This window comes from Eurytemora carolleeae, unplaced genomic scaffold (genome assembly GCF_000591075.1).
Source record: "Eurytemora carolleeae unplaced genomic scaffold, Eaff_2.0 scaffold108, whole genome shotgun sequence".
Classification (NCBI taxonomy): Eukaryota; Metazoa; Arthropoda; class Copepoda; order Calanoida; family Temoridae; genus Eurytemora; species Eurytemora carolleeae.
Window position 1 is genome coordinate 194,506 of NW_019396160.1, and position 15,822 is coordinate 210,327.

The 15,822-nt window shown below is 30.5% G+C and overlaps 1 long non-coding RNA gene across 1 annotated transcript; it reads left to right on the forward strand.

Annotated features, from left to right (window-relative positions):
- Window positions 1–11,325: 11,325 nt before the first annotated feature.
- Window positions 11,326–13,875, forward strand: LOC111696775 (uncharacterized). Its single transcript, XR_002764153.1, has 3 exons — window positions 11,326–11,390; window positions 12,085–12,170; window positions 13,815–13,875. It is a non-coding gene; the product is annotated as an uncharacterized LOC111696775 (long non-coding RNA).
- Window positions 13,876–15,822: the final 1,947 nt, after the last annotated feature.

The following is a 15,822-nucleotide window of genomic DNA, read 5'->3' on the forward strand; positions in this document are numbered from 1 at the left end:
AATCCCTATATCTTTGTAATTTGATGGTGTAAACCTTTGATATTAAACGCTTAGACTATTTGATCTAACAGAATTTTCATTTGAAATATCACAGATCTATTACATTGGGTTGCAAAGTATAGAGAGATTAGAAAATCAGAGTTTGTGGCAAAAATCACTTTCTCAGCTAAAAGGATGTCAGTGAACCCCGGGATAAGTAGCATTAGAATTAGTAGATATTGCATAATTCTACCTTCTGCCTGTTTTCCTATATGGAACGTGAATTAATGTTGTATTATCAGGGAAACAGAGAAATATTGAATAGATACGTTTACATACATTTATATCTATTTATATTCATTTCTTTATCCTTCCTATCCAGAATTTCGTCCATACAACCTATTTTTCATTATAACAGAACGAATAAAAAAGCAATATTAACAAAAGTCCCAAATGCCTTTTTAATATTTTTGATTAAAAATAACTTGACATTTTGTCAATAAATTAATTGTTTGTTTGATGATAAGTATTTAGGGTTAATTGTATTAAATACAATAATTATATCTATATTGATAATTAACATGATGAACAATTAAACGGAGAAAGGGGAGGGTGGTTGTGGGGGGGGGGGGAGTTTATCAATCGGTATTTTAGTTTTAGTGTAATTCTTACATATATAATAATGATAATATTAGGTTCAACTATAATGATGATTTATATATTTAACTAATAGTTGGTATTATACTGCAGTATATTAGAAGTAAAACCAATCTAATGTTAGTAATATTCAACATACATACATATTAACCCCATAAGCAAACATAATATCACTTGTTTATTAAAGGGACTGTAAAGGAAAAATAAAAGGGGGTATAAGCTGAAAGCGACCCATAAAAGTTATATCTCGAGAAAATTATATAAAACTAGTCAAATTTCTACGAAAATTCATATATATACAATTTTGTATAGAAAAAGCAGGTTTAAACAGATCATATTCAGCAAATTTGCAACCAATCTGAAAACGAAGATATCCCAGAGAAACTTAATAGTAACTTAGGTTTTCTCCAATTATTATTTTATAATTTTTTTAATAGATATAATTGATAATATTATTTTTATGTCCGTATTACGTCACAAGAACTCCCACCAATGGTAGTGTAGTATACTGGTCACTGGAAACGTGTCTCTGTCTGTATCATTTGACACAGTTTTATATCAATTTCTCGAGACAGTAAATCAGATATAACTTTATGATGTATTTCATTTACATATCAATTACTGGTGTAATAGCAAAAAAAATGTCCAAATAAGATGTTCGAAAAAACCTATTTGTTAATAAACTTCTGTGGAGACCATTTTCAACTTTCTAAATTATTTTTGACCATCGGAAACAATTCTCAAAAAAAATGAGGGTTTGTCAACGAAACTTCCCTTTAAAGTTTAAGATTTATTCACAATGGTATTCTCTAAGCAAAAATGATGAAGTTATGATTTTCCATCTGAAAAATTATCTTTTTTTGCAGTTCTCAAACAAAAGGGACTCTTTAAATTAAAGGGCCATTTCTAATTTGCGCGGCGCTTTTTTCTGTTATAGAAAATTTTGATAATCATAAGCAATAAGCATGATGAATAACAGTTTACAAGAAAAGGGAAGAGAAAAATGTTAGAGAGTAAAAAATAAGTTTGCAAAGTTTAAAACTAGTTTATCCTAGTTTTGTCTAGTGTGTAACAGTATACAGTGCAGTGTTTAGCTCTTCCCTTGACAATCCATTCAAACTCTTCTTTAGAATATAAACAGAGCCAAACCTATACCTGTATATCTATCTTTCTAGCTATCTATCTATCTATCTATCTATCTATCTATCTATCTATCTATCTATCTATCTATCTATCTATCTATCTATCTATCTATCTATCTATCTATCTGGAGGCTGAAATATCAAATTTCTGTTTAAACATCCACTAATAGGTATACAAGGTATATTATACATTTCCTTAACTCCACAAAATATCAAGATAGAAAGATAGATAATTATATAAAATAATCAAAAAGAAAAATATCAAAGGGATTTTTCCAATATCATTAAATAGAAATTAATTATAAAATTTTACAAGCTTATATGTGGGGGGGGGGGGCAGTGTGCAGTTGTGAAGTGTAAACCCCCTTTCATTCTTCAGGGAAGGGTGGTGCCCCTACGTTTTACACTTGAATATAATGTTCGCTAGTATTTTTTTTATTGATAATATCACTATCATTATCATTATTATTACAACAAATTATTATCATTATTTTTATGACTTTTCTTTAATATTATTGTTATTTTTGATATCAATATTATCATTATTATTATTATCATCATTATTATTATCATTTTGATTATTACCATTCTCAGCAAAAGTAGTAGAAGTTATAAAAGGTTAAGCTCGTGGTGAAAGGGAAATGAAGAGTTAACTCCTCACATGAACTCCTCACATGTACACAACGATCCTTCCCAGCAATTGAATTTCTTACATTGTTTTTACAGAGGTTTGAATTTGTTCTTTGAGTTTTAAATTAAATTTTTTTTAAAAATTTCTATATTTATCAAACATTAAAATGAACCTTACTTTGCATGATTGGACTTTTAGTTTTAAACATTCCAAAGAGAATGGATTAATTATGTCCCCCCCCCCCCGCCCCACCACAACTACATTTATTCCTGTGTACGCCCTCGTCTTTAACTCTGGTGTTTTCTTTCTTCACGGTTAAAACATTTAGCATTATAAGAATAAATTACTTGAAGAAAAAATTAGTCATGAAATAGAGCTTTCCCAGTGCACGATATATGTCATTTTTACAATTATGTTATCAATAGAACATACAAAATGAAAAGAATTATTAATAAATTACTTCTCTGAATTTGATGATTACCCAAATTATGAAACAGATATTCTCTGGCATTCACAGCAACATGAATTATGTATCTGCACACCGGTCACGCTGGTTCAGATGTTCCGAGTGAGTCTGCACTTTTAGGCTCGAATCCTCAATCAATCAATCAACGTTAGTTTTCTTGATGACAGATACCAAAAGGACATACTCTGATGCAACTAGTTTTGCGTAGGGAAAAAGTTAAAGTACATAATAAAATACTGAATTGAAGTCAAATGTTCATAGCTCTGGATAAATAACAAGAACTAATTAATGTGTGATACCCATAGATAAAGATAGATTGCGTATAAGACGACATTTTTCATCTTGAAAGATATAATGTACAGAGATGTTTTAAAGATATTCCTATTATATAGATTAACTAGGTCGGCTGTGAACATTGGCTGTTCTTATGTCATTGAGTACTTGTGGTGTACATGAGTTTCTGTAGAGAGAAATTTAAGTTAGTTTAGTCCTTCTCATGTCCTTCTTCAGTTCTCGTCATTTTGATGTATTGCTCAGTGAAATATTGTTGTTCAAATAGTTAAATTGAAACACCAAACCACCCCCTTATCATTGAAGAACATTTTGACCCCTAGAAGTATGAGTTCGCGGACTGTACAATTCTTGGTGATTTTGCGTACATAAGCTATCTATGTTTATTTATTTATCTATGGTGATACCAGAGGCGAATACATAGGGAGGGAGGGGGGTTTAACCTTTTTGAATATTCTAGGCTGGGGGGGGGCCTATCTCCCCCCTTGGATTTCACTTCTTCATTTGGGAGGGGCTAATCCCACATAGCCCCCATTAAACACACCTGGTTTTATAATATCGACAATAGTGTCCAGATTTTTTTCTTGCGTTACCTCAGCTTTTCAATACAGGGTTTCAGAGACAATTGTACGAAATTTATTCTGTCTCTTTACTTGTATTCACGATTTCCTGGAACTGTGAACTTATTATTAAAATAGCTAATATATTACTTTGTACAAGGTCCTATTGCAAGGAAAGTTAATTGCGGTCGCGTATACTCTGCGTACATATTGAAACCAGTTCTATTTGGGCGGAATTTGTAAAAAAGAATAGATGCATCATTGTTCGTTTACTATGACCAGAATATTTCATAGATTAGTTTTGTGAAAATGGATTCCATGTCAGGCTTTGACATCCATCTTGTGTTTACTTTTCAGCAGTACAAAAAATGCGTACACCTCTGAAATAACTTTTCTTGCATTAGTACCTTGACTATGTCTAAGGCAGAATACATAATTTAGCCTTGGGATCGTCCCAATTTAAGAGTTTCCAGTCGTCTATACAGTCTCATCCTATGTGGATATCTCTGTATCATGTATGTAACATGTAAACGAAAGAAGAAATGTATTTACAGTGTTGTAAGAAGTTTTCATAAATTTGTTTTGATTTCATAGAATTTAAATATATTTAAATCAAATATTCGATATTGTTCCATTTTGAATTGAAAAGCTTCGCCTGTCCTTTTTAATCTAGAATATCATTCCTCATTATCCTCTTATCCTGTCAATACATTAATATATTATCCTTTTTATATATCATGAAATTATACCTTCATCCTTTGTTATATATCATGAAATTCACATTCTCCCCTCATCCCTTTCTTTTAATTGTTTTTTTTTTGTCTCCTGCTCCTCTTCCTACTACTGTTCTACTCCTGTTCCTGTTCCTGCTCCTGCTCCTGTTTTTGCTCCTGCTCCTGCTCCTGCTCCTGTTCCTGCCCCTGCTCTTGCTCCTGTTCCTGCTCCTACTTCTATTCCTGTTCCTGCTCCTGCTCCTGTTCCTGCTTCTGCTCCTGTTTCTACTCTTGTTCCTGCTCCTGTTCCTACTCACATTCATAACACTATATTCTTTTACGTCTCATGTTCTCTTCTTCCCTCTCATTCCATCATTTTCTTTTAATCTCCCTTCCTCCCTCCTTCCCTCCCTCATTCCCTCCTCCATTTCTCCAGATTCCTTCCCTCCCTCCTTCCCTCCATTCACCTAGACTCCTTCCTTGCCCCCCCCCCTCACTGCACACTGCATCAATTCATAAAATAATGAAAATCTCTTCAATCATTCCTCCGACTTAAATATCGGAAATTTTTATTTTCATTCTTTTATCCTTTAAAGCATCGAGTAACATTTTCCAAAAAAATTCTTTAAATAAAAATAATTATATAATCAGAGCTGGAAACTTTAGAATGGGATCTCCTTAATCCCGATCAGTTGATTAATCTGGAGACGAAAAACAAGAGGAGAACAAGCATTAATCCCGATATCCACCATTCAAAAGTTCCCAGCTCTGGTCATTTAGCTGGAAAAGTGTTTAGACGTTATACTTTCACTAGAAACCCCAATATCTTTGTTTACTAACAAGTGTACTGCAGTTCAGGGTGGAATGGAAACAAAACTCAGCCTAAAGAACTTGAGTCTTTGCCACAAACTCTATTTTCTAATCCATATACCTTTGCAACCCAATGCCGTAGACCTTAGCTATTTCTAACTATTTATTATGTTCGATCAAATAATCTAAGTTTGAAATATTACAGGTTTACATTTTCAGGTTGCAAAGATATAGGAATTATAAAATTAAAGTTTGAGGCTAAAACTCCATTGTTAACATTCCTCGCAGTATCTTGATTCTCTTTATTCTGTTAATGTTAAGGTCCCTAATTTATCTTTTATAGTTGAGATATTCAAGATTTTAATTAAACCCAACTTCAGTCTTAACATGATATTTCTTTTCGTTAAATGTGTTAAGGTTAGGACTGTGCAAAGATACCGTGACGAATATAGCATTTTTGACAATGAATGTAAAATTCCGTTAAAAACCGAAAGAATTGTTATTTTTCAATTGGGAGTCTCTCTCTCGGAATTTTGCGGATTTCTCTGCGAGAGAAACCAAGCGGCCAAATAATCGTCCAAAATTATCAGAATCACTTTCAAAATTTTATACACTGTTAGCATTAGGCGTTTTCAACTTTTTCCTCCTTACAGTTACATACGCCGTAGAATGTGAAGGTGTTTTGGTTTTAGCTTATACCGATAACCCTTTAGTTTTTCACGAACACTTCTTTATACGAACGTAAAGAATAGTTAGTTAAAACCAAGGAATACTTTTGTAGGACTGGGAGAATTTCTGTTAAAAAAGTGTACTCAATAAGTCCAGTTGAGACAATTATACTTTCTGTTAGAATTAAAATATTTTAGCTTGCAAAAAATAACAATTTAAAATAAAGAAGAGTTGGAAAATACTTATTTTTGCCAGGCAAAAATATTTGCGCAGATGTCTCGTGATAACTTGATTCTATAAACTCTGCTTTATTAGAATAAGATTAAATATATTAAGATTAAATATCGAAAAAATCCGCAAAATTGTAACAAAATTTTATCTCGTAAACCAATTTGACATTCAATGATAAAAACCGTTAGGGCTTTAGTTTATCATGGGATTCGTCGCGCGGGGTGTCTAAATATTAATTAAAGGAATTGAGTCTTTGTCACAAACTCTGGTTTTACAAACCCTATATATTTGGATTCCAATGTCGTAGATCTTAGATATTTCAAACTATGAATTCTGTTATATCAAATAATATAAGTTTAAAATATCAAAGATTTACGACATTGGGTTCCAAAGATATAGGGATTATATTCAGTGTTTGTGGCAAAGACTCAATTCCTTTATTAAGAGAAAATGAAACATTGATCTCTAAACTGTTGTGGTCATTATAATAATAGAGTTGGATAGGATATCGATACAGGATATATTCTAGGTTTAATAGTTTCATAATTAGTTGTATTCTAGGTAACGCAACCCCTGCATGTATAGTAGAATATATGTATTTAAGGGGAGAGTCAAAAATAAATATCAATTCACAAAGTTAAACATTTCTTTTGCTATTTTTATTTGTCGAAAATGAAATGTTCAATGTTAGTTTTCATTGTATTTATTTTTTATTTTTCTCTCTTTTTAAAATTTTAAATCTATTAATATATAAATATATGTTTTATCTATGTACGTATATATATTTATGGCTTGTAATGTTTTTTTGTTTGTATATAACGTCGTCGTTAGAACGGCTGAACCGATTGGACCCAATTTTTTAAGGAAGATTTTGGAAGGTTGAAAATCAAAATCGAAAAATTGGAAAACATGTCACCTTTTCCTTTTTTTGAAAATCCATTTATTTAAACAGAAAAATTCGACAAAATTTGTTTTTGAATGGCGCTCAGATTGTTAATAGAAGAGGGGTGCCAAGCGCTCTGAAAGCCTTGTGTATTATATTTATCTACTTTTTAGCAAATATTTACATATAATGAGTTCTATAAATATGCCTAGAATATTGTTCACAATACTTAATTATTGCATGTCAGTATTCACCCCTTCTAATATATATTTTACACTTCAAGTATCCTCAAACAAATATTATGTATTTTATTATAAACGACCAGTTTCTAAAGATTCAAATTGCACATTTTTATTCAAAAAATTATGATTGAAAGACATTCCAGAGTGAGAAAAGATACTATCAGTCCTTAAACGAGAGAAAAACTGTACATGCTATTAATTATTATATTAAATTATGTCTATTAAATTGTATGTACGATCATAACTCCTGAACCTTTGGACCGATTTACCTCAAATTTTGATTGGGAAACTTAATATTCTTAGCAAGGTTTTGAGAATATAACCCAAATTGAACCCTTTAGGGGAAAATCATAATTTAAGACCAATCGCGGGTAAACGGCGAGAGTAACTATGAGTTCCCTGGGCAACGCTGGGTTCCTAAGCTAGTTATTCATAAAATTTTAAATTTTTTTTTTTAAATTACACAAATTATCTTTGCTATAGAAATATTGTAGATAAAAGGTTGGTTTGGATATTTTCTTCCTTTTCCCTCTCTTCTTCTTCCTTTTCCCTCTCTTCTTCTTCCTTTTCCCTCTCTTCTTCTTCCTTTTCCCTCTCTTCTTCTTCCCTCTCTTCTTCTTCCTATGCTCTTCCTTTTCCCTCTCTTCTTCTTCCTATGCTCTTCCTTTTCCCTCTCTTCTTCTTCCTATGCTCTTGCTTTCATCCTCCGATAGACTTTCTCTACGAATTTAAAGAAAGATTATAATTCCAAAAAAATGTTTTTTTTCTAAAGATCATAGTTTTTTTCAATAAGATGTAATAAAACTTTAAAAATAAATTTTTACCTTTTAAAGTAATGTACAGTTTAAATTTCCTTTACCAAGTTGATATAAACTGTTGCTTGCTTAATTATAATCTAATAATTATTATGATTAAATGTAGCCAAGTGAAGCAAAATCCGATAATTGCGACAAAATGGAAAATTTATCAAACATGCTTCATGTGCAACAAATGTAGCAACTTTAGGAGTCCGATTTTTCAACAGCTTTTCTCTCTTCAACTTCCAATAAGTGTTACAAGCTGTAGCTGCTATCAGATCATAAATTTCGGATCTCAGCAATAATCATAATTCACATATTCAACCATAGCAACCGTAGAACTGAAGAATATCAAAGGGCGCAGAGATATTGTCTTCGATTTGATTTAATTTAAGCTTGCCAAGAATAGTGCAAAAATTTCGTAAGAAAACGGTTAAACTATTTTAGACCTTAATTTATTTTTCGCTGAGTCAAAATATTGTAGAGCTATGTTTAAGTTATTATCCAAAGAGCTATTTTAAATACTTTTACATCTTTATGAGCAAACATTAGTCTGTGTTAACCCTATCCCTGCTGGTTCTTTAAATATTACATCTTCCTCAGACAATCTTCATTTTTGCGGTGCACTCACCCAAACTAAAAGATTAAGAAAACAAATAAAATATATTCTGATTCACAACAATACCCTTAAAATTGCTTTGTCTGACCAAGTGTTGCATTAAAAATCCATGTTTCCCATTTTGAAACTGAATATTTTTATTTGTGGTTTCTGTACAAAAGTGAGGAATGAAGGTTTCAAGGGTACATCGGACATGCCACTCTATAAATGGAGGGTCACTTGAAATTACGCATGTATTCCATTTAAGTATAATTACATCGTATAGAAAAAAATACTTTAAAATCTCACTTTTGCCAAAATGCTTTACACGAATAAATATTTTGATCTTTAAAGATTTAATATTTTCCCAAACAGTTAAAAAAGAAGGTCAGCTCTAGAAATGAAAGAAACAGAACTACAAAACATATATTACAAAACATATATTACAAATCAGATATTACAAAACAGATATTACAAAACAGATATTACAAAACATATATTACAAAACAGATATTACAAAACAGATATTACAAAACAGATATCACAAAACAGATATCACAAAACAGATATTACAAAACAGATATCACAAAACAGATATTACAAAACAGATATTACAAAACAGATATTACAAAACAGATATTACAAAACAGATATTAAAATAAAGAGATATTATAAAACAGATATTACAAAAAGATATTAAAATAAAGAGATATTACAAAACAGATATTACAAAACAGATATTAAAATAAAGAGATATTACAAAACAGACATTACAAAACAGATATTACAAAACAGATATTACAAAACAGATATTACCTAATCAGCAGACGTGCGGACAAAGTTCTAGAAATTAAGGAAACTAAAAAACATGAACAACAGCAATACTTAATTTAACCCGAACTAACCAAGGATGGACGTAATCAGTTTTTTTCAATTTCAATTTATCTTTCAAATTACCGAGTTGTCTTGTTGTACTTTTTGTTTAAAAAATAAATAAAAAGGGGAAAAACAAAAAATTTCAAGAAAAACTATAGAAATAAATTGTTTTTCAAAATAGCAAATTGAGAAAAAAATTTATTTATTTAATGTAAACTTTGTTATTTAGAAATTATAAAAGATTCCAGGGAAAAGAAACCTTTAACATATATATGTTGTATTGGGTTAATGGTATATAGGCATCATGTCAATTCTAAACACTTCTCTCAATATATACTTCCTATACTAGTAATTGCAGATCACCACTCTCATCAAACTATACAAACACTACACACTCACAAACAAACATATTTTTTAGACAAACTTAATATAATAATTTATTCCATCCTGTTCCTCTTGTTCCTGTAGTTTCTCTTGTTCCTCTTGTTTATCTTGTTCCTCTTGTTCCTCTTGTTACTCTTGTTCCTTTTGTTCCACTTGTTCCTTTCGCTCCTGTTGTTCCTTTCGTAAACTTGTTCCATTCGTTCATTTGTTCCTTTTATTCCTCTTCCGCTTGTTTATCTTGTTCATCTTGTTTTTCTTGTTCATCTTGTTCATCTTGTTCATTTTATTCATCTTGTTCATCTTGTTCATCTTGTTCATCTTGTTCATCTTGTTCATCTTGTTCATCTTGTTCATCTTGTTTATCTTGTTTATCTTGTTTATCTTGTTCATCTTGTTCATCTTGTTCGTCTTGTCCATCTTGTCCATCTTGTCCATCTTGTCCATCTTGTCCACCTTGTCCATCTTGTTCATCTTGTTCATTTTGTTCATCTTCTTATTCATCTTGTTCATCTTGTTCATGTAAAACTCTAGCATCTACGGAGGGTAGATGTATACATGTAATATCTCCATATATCCCCGTCCTCGGGAATTATCCTCTAACCGGGATATGACGCTTGAACCTCGGTTGCCGAGACCAGGCGGGACAAAATCTAGTTTCTCATGGTTCTTGGCGGCAAATATATTAGTTCTTCAGAACAGAAGCTTCTAGAGGGTCAAACCTTGATGTACACAGTTCAAACATATCGTGTTGTTTGACAATTCAACATTTTACATCGAATTTTCTGCTAAATTATTTCATAATTATTAAAATAATTCAGTAAACCCAACGCTAAAAATCTTAATATTGGTTTCTAAATTATTTAAAAATATCTTGTTTAGATTTGATAAGGTTTGATTTTCTTAAATAATGACTATTCTATGGTTATATATATAGAATCTATAGTTTTCTGCTTCTTACGTGAAAACGGTTAAACTGATTGGGACAATATATTTGTTGGTTCTATAGCACGGCCCAAGAATTGTTCAAGACCGGTCGAAATAACAAATCTTTTTGGGAAAATTAAAAAATTATGTAAAAGAAATTCTAATTGTTATTTTTGCAAATGTAATCAAGGGAAAAATTGAATGAGAAAAAGTTACAGAATAAATCTAAACTAATTTCTAAAAAGAGAGGTAGGGTTATCAATAAAAGACAAAAGAATGATGATGAGATCCAATACTGATTTAAATTTAGGTTAAAAACATGGATATCTCATTCGATCAGTCTTGATATAAAAATCTTGTATAGGTAGCCTGGTGTGATTCATGCCACTCTATAAAATAAGGGTTATTTGAAACAACCTCGTGTTATGATTTAAATCTTAGAAATTGAATTAAAATCTGATCAACTTATTTTAGAAAAGAATGCAGTAATCATGAACTTCAGCTGGTTTAGCTTCTCAGTTATTTTTCTCTTGTTAGGTGGTTTTTATATATTTACATGATAAACTTTCATTTCCGGCTCAATTCATTCTTCATGCATTATTTACCCATTATTTACTGATATTGTTAGAACTCCGGAAGTTTCCATTTTGTTTTTATTAGCTTTTAGAAAAATATTAACGGAGAGTTTTTTAATACCTTGAAGGCAAGAAATGGTTCTTTGCCACAAACTCAATTTTATAATCCATATATCTTTGCAACCTGTATTCTCAGATATTTTAAACTTGGATTATTTTATCCAATATAGAATTCAAAGTTCTAAATATCTAAGGTCTACGACATTTGGTTGCAAAGCTATAGGGATTAGAAAATCAGAATTTGTCGCAAAGATTAAGTTCTTTCGAGAACTCATTGCATGAAGCAAATTTGAATTAATAATTTTTTTCTCCTTGTACACGCATATATTTTAAATAATTTGAACAGACAATTGATATTTTAAAAACAAAAAAGTAAACAGTTGGAAAATTATGATTTATTAAAATATCAATCTTGCAAAGTATAATAATAATAATAATAATTAGCAATTTCTAAAGAAATGATTTTTAACATTTTGAAATTAATAATTTTTGATAATCAATTAATCTGTGTTTATAAGACCTAGAATTGAATTGAATCAAAATATTTCATCATCTTTATTTGAAATTGATCTAGCATTGATTTGAGATTATTACAGTTGAATTACCTGGAAGTATTTGCCTACGGATGGTTGACTTCTATGTTCCAGAATTCGCAAACAGAGGAGATAAAATAGTTTTAAAGGTTTCTTATTTTAATTTCTAATAGTTTTAATACAAGTTCATACATCTAAAAGTATAAACCTTTGTATATTTGTTTGTTTTTAATTGGGGAACTCGATCGAACTTAGCTTGGTTTAAAAATTCTTAATCGGTCGACTTTTATAGGGAACGTTTAGTTTCCAAGCGAAATGGTTAGTTTTTATAAAACAGAATTATATTTTTATCCAAATAAATCCATTTAGTTATTCAAAAAGACTCGAAAAGGTGTTTGAAATGGAATTTGAGGGAAATATTGATTGACGAGTTTATCTAGAAATTCTTGTCTCAACCTCAAATTTTCCTATCCCTATATTTTTGCAACCTAAATCTGGAAATTTAAAGTTTTTAATATTAAAAGTCCATTACGTCAGGTAACAAAGAAATAATGATTAGCAAAGTACAAAGAATTTTAGGCGGATGTTTAGTTCCCTTATTAATAATAAAGAATTTGACATGAACCTTGTGTATAATTACAAGTTTTACCTATTATGGGAACGATTTGTATTTATACTCGGGTTTTAAAACTATTTCTTTTAAATATCATCTATATATAAATAAAGTTGTAATCTCTGTTTTTCTGTTCATTTGTTTGTCCGATCATAACTCAGAAACCCTCTGGACCGATTTGTCTCAACTTTTGATTGGGGAACTCGGGAGAGTCAAGTGAATATTCTTAGCTCAGTTTGAGATTCCAAGCTAAGTGGGTGGACTTTTATTTCGAAAATTTAGTTTCCGGTAAAATCGACCAAGTGCGGGTAAACAGCGGGAGTAACAATGAGTAACCTGGGCGACGTTAGGTTTCCAAGCTAGTTTCTAATAAAATACTGCTATTAGTAGTTTATTGAAAAACATTTCTTCTATTTAATCTCTATATTTGTTGACTGACAGTAAGGGTTAAAATCTAAATGCTTCATGAATTCATGGATTCAATGTGGTTCCAGTAAATACAAGACAAAGAGATATATATCAGGGGAGGTCAGAGAGGGAGGGCGAGAGGGGATAAATAGGGAAATATGGAGGGAAGGAAATTAGGTTTTGATAGTAAGGGTAAATGATTAAAGAATAAAAAAAGAAGAGAGAAGGCAGGGGAGGGGGAAGGAAAAAGAGTATTAGATGGTAAAGGAAGATGGTTTAAGGAATATGAGGGATAAGAGAAGGGAAGGATGGAAGGTTAGATAGTAAAGGAAGATGGTTAAAGGACTATCTAGAAGAAGAGAGGGTGGAAGATAAGAAGCTCAGATGGTAAAGAAAGAATGTTAAAGGACTATAAAGGAGAAGAGAGTGGGGAAGATGGGAGGAGCTGACAATTTTTTTTTGTGTATCCATACAGCCTGTAATTCAGCGGCTGAACTCCAGTGGAAAACTTTAATGTCGACAAGATGACGGGCTTGAAGTTTTAAATCGGGAAATTTTTAAGTTTTAAATCCTTGAATTATAGTATTTCACCTCTGAAATACATCAACGTGAAGACTAGGAATCCTGGGCGTACGAGGAGATCCAACACACAAGTTCGAAGGTTCTAGATTGACTATTAGTATAGCTTGACAGATACGCGGTGGAGTGGTTGTGGGGGGGGGCAGAATATTTTTGAAATTGAAAGTTGAAAAATTAAAATCATATTTTTCAGTGTGGATTTGAACTGGAGAACCTAACAGAAGAACTTTACAGTGTTAAATGGTAAATATTTTTTATAGCGTTCATCCTATATTTTTAATCTATATTTTAGGCAGTAAAAAAAATAAAGAAGATTTCAGGGATTTATTTTTGTGGAAACCACAGAGAATTATAAACTTAATTTATAATACTCTGATAAAAATCTTTTAGTCAGTCTTTTAATTCTAATCTTAATTCTGGCATTCTGATTTAGTTTAAGTTTTATTACATTCTAACAAAACTATGATAATATTTCAAAATTATGTTAGACTCCTAACATTCTGTTACAATCTGTTAAAAATTCGAAATTGAAATGGATAGTCTAGGGAACATACTGTATTAATGTACTCTACTGCACATAATTTGTGAACATTTACATGATTTGTACACTTTGAACTCCCTTTCAGGCTGAAAGGGACTGAAAAAATTCATACCGAGAGATTCTCTAAATTCACCTCTAATATATATTCTTTTCTCTTTGGTTTATAATATTTAAGTTTTTTCATTTTGATAAAGAAATGTAATCGAATATTGTTCAATAACAATATTTCCAAAGTAAAGAAAAACAAGAATAATACTGATTTTATCAAATTATGAAATTATTTTCTCCTTAAAGAGATATATCCCAATGTGGAAATCCTTGAGATTTTATCTGTAACAGATCTGACAATAAATATCTTCCTGATGTTAAATTAATTGTAAAAACAGTGTATATTTTCTATCCCATCAAGGTTTGGAAAGCCCGCTGATCGATGGGTTTTTTACTTATTACTTTTTAAAAGTTTTGTGATTCATAAAATGGGAAATGTATGTTTCATTTAAAACTTGATAATTAGAATCCTTGATCTTTTTACAAAACTATAATTTGTGCACTGTATTTTACTAGATGCTATACTTTTAATACCGAATGATTTTCATATTGCTTCTAGGATAGTAACTTAAACTACAGCAAATCAGATGTTAGAAAAGTAATTCCTCACTTAGTTTCGGCTCTTCATCTCTCTAAATCAATTTTTCAAAACAAACGTAATTATTTACAATTTTTAAAATAGTTTATCTAAGTAAGGGGTATATTTTAAATACAGAGGCTTGAACCTACCCCCCCCCCACACATTGGGGTATTTTAGGGGGTCATGGGTGGGTGACTGGTTTTTGTCACAATACTTCTCTTAAAATGCATTTGTCTTGTGTTTCATGCTGAAAAATGGACAAAATTAATATATTCTGATCTTTTCATTTACAAACATTGTCTGAATTGTAGCTAGCACTGCTTTATATGATTTCAATTTATAATTACTTTTCCCGTTCATAAATTTATCCTTTAATGGATCCTGTAAACTCGCAATATATTCAGATGTAGTCTTTTTGGAAAGAAAAGCATATATTTTATAGCAAAAGAACATAAAATCACAGGGGTTTCGGGATAATCTAAATATATAAAAAGATTTAAACAGCCGTATAAAAAACATAGGTCCTTCAGCAGCACCCCAAAACCTTAATGTAGTCAGAGTAGTGTGTTTAAAAATCCTATTTTTAGACTTCTCAAAAAAAAAATTCTGAAGCGGCAAAGCCTTATTTGACATAACAATTTACGAGAAAATAATTTAAATAACATATTGTTTATTCTTATCAATTTACGTTTAACACTTTTTTTATTTATTTTTTTATATTAGTGTGTCATTTTTAAGAACGGGCATGAAAATTGTCACTTTGAAATGTTCTGAATTTTCTAAATTTATTTTTATGATATTACTATTTTTGATTTTGTCTTTTTCTACAATAGAGTAATAAAACAGCATTATTATTTTAAACTTCGGGAGAATCAATCATTTTCTCTTGAAATGTCTCTGAATACTTAATGATTATGAAAATTTTCAGGACATCTGGGATATTATATTTCTATTTCAATTTAACGAAGTTTTGATCATTTTTAAAAAGAGTAATTTTTAATTTATGTTTATAATGTATATATTTATTTAAGA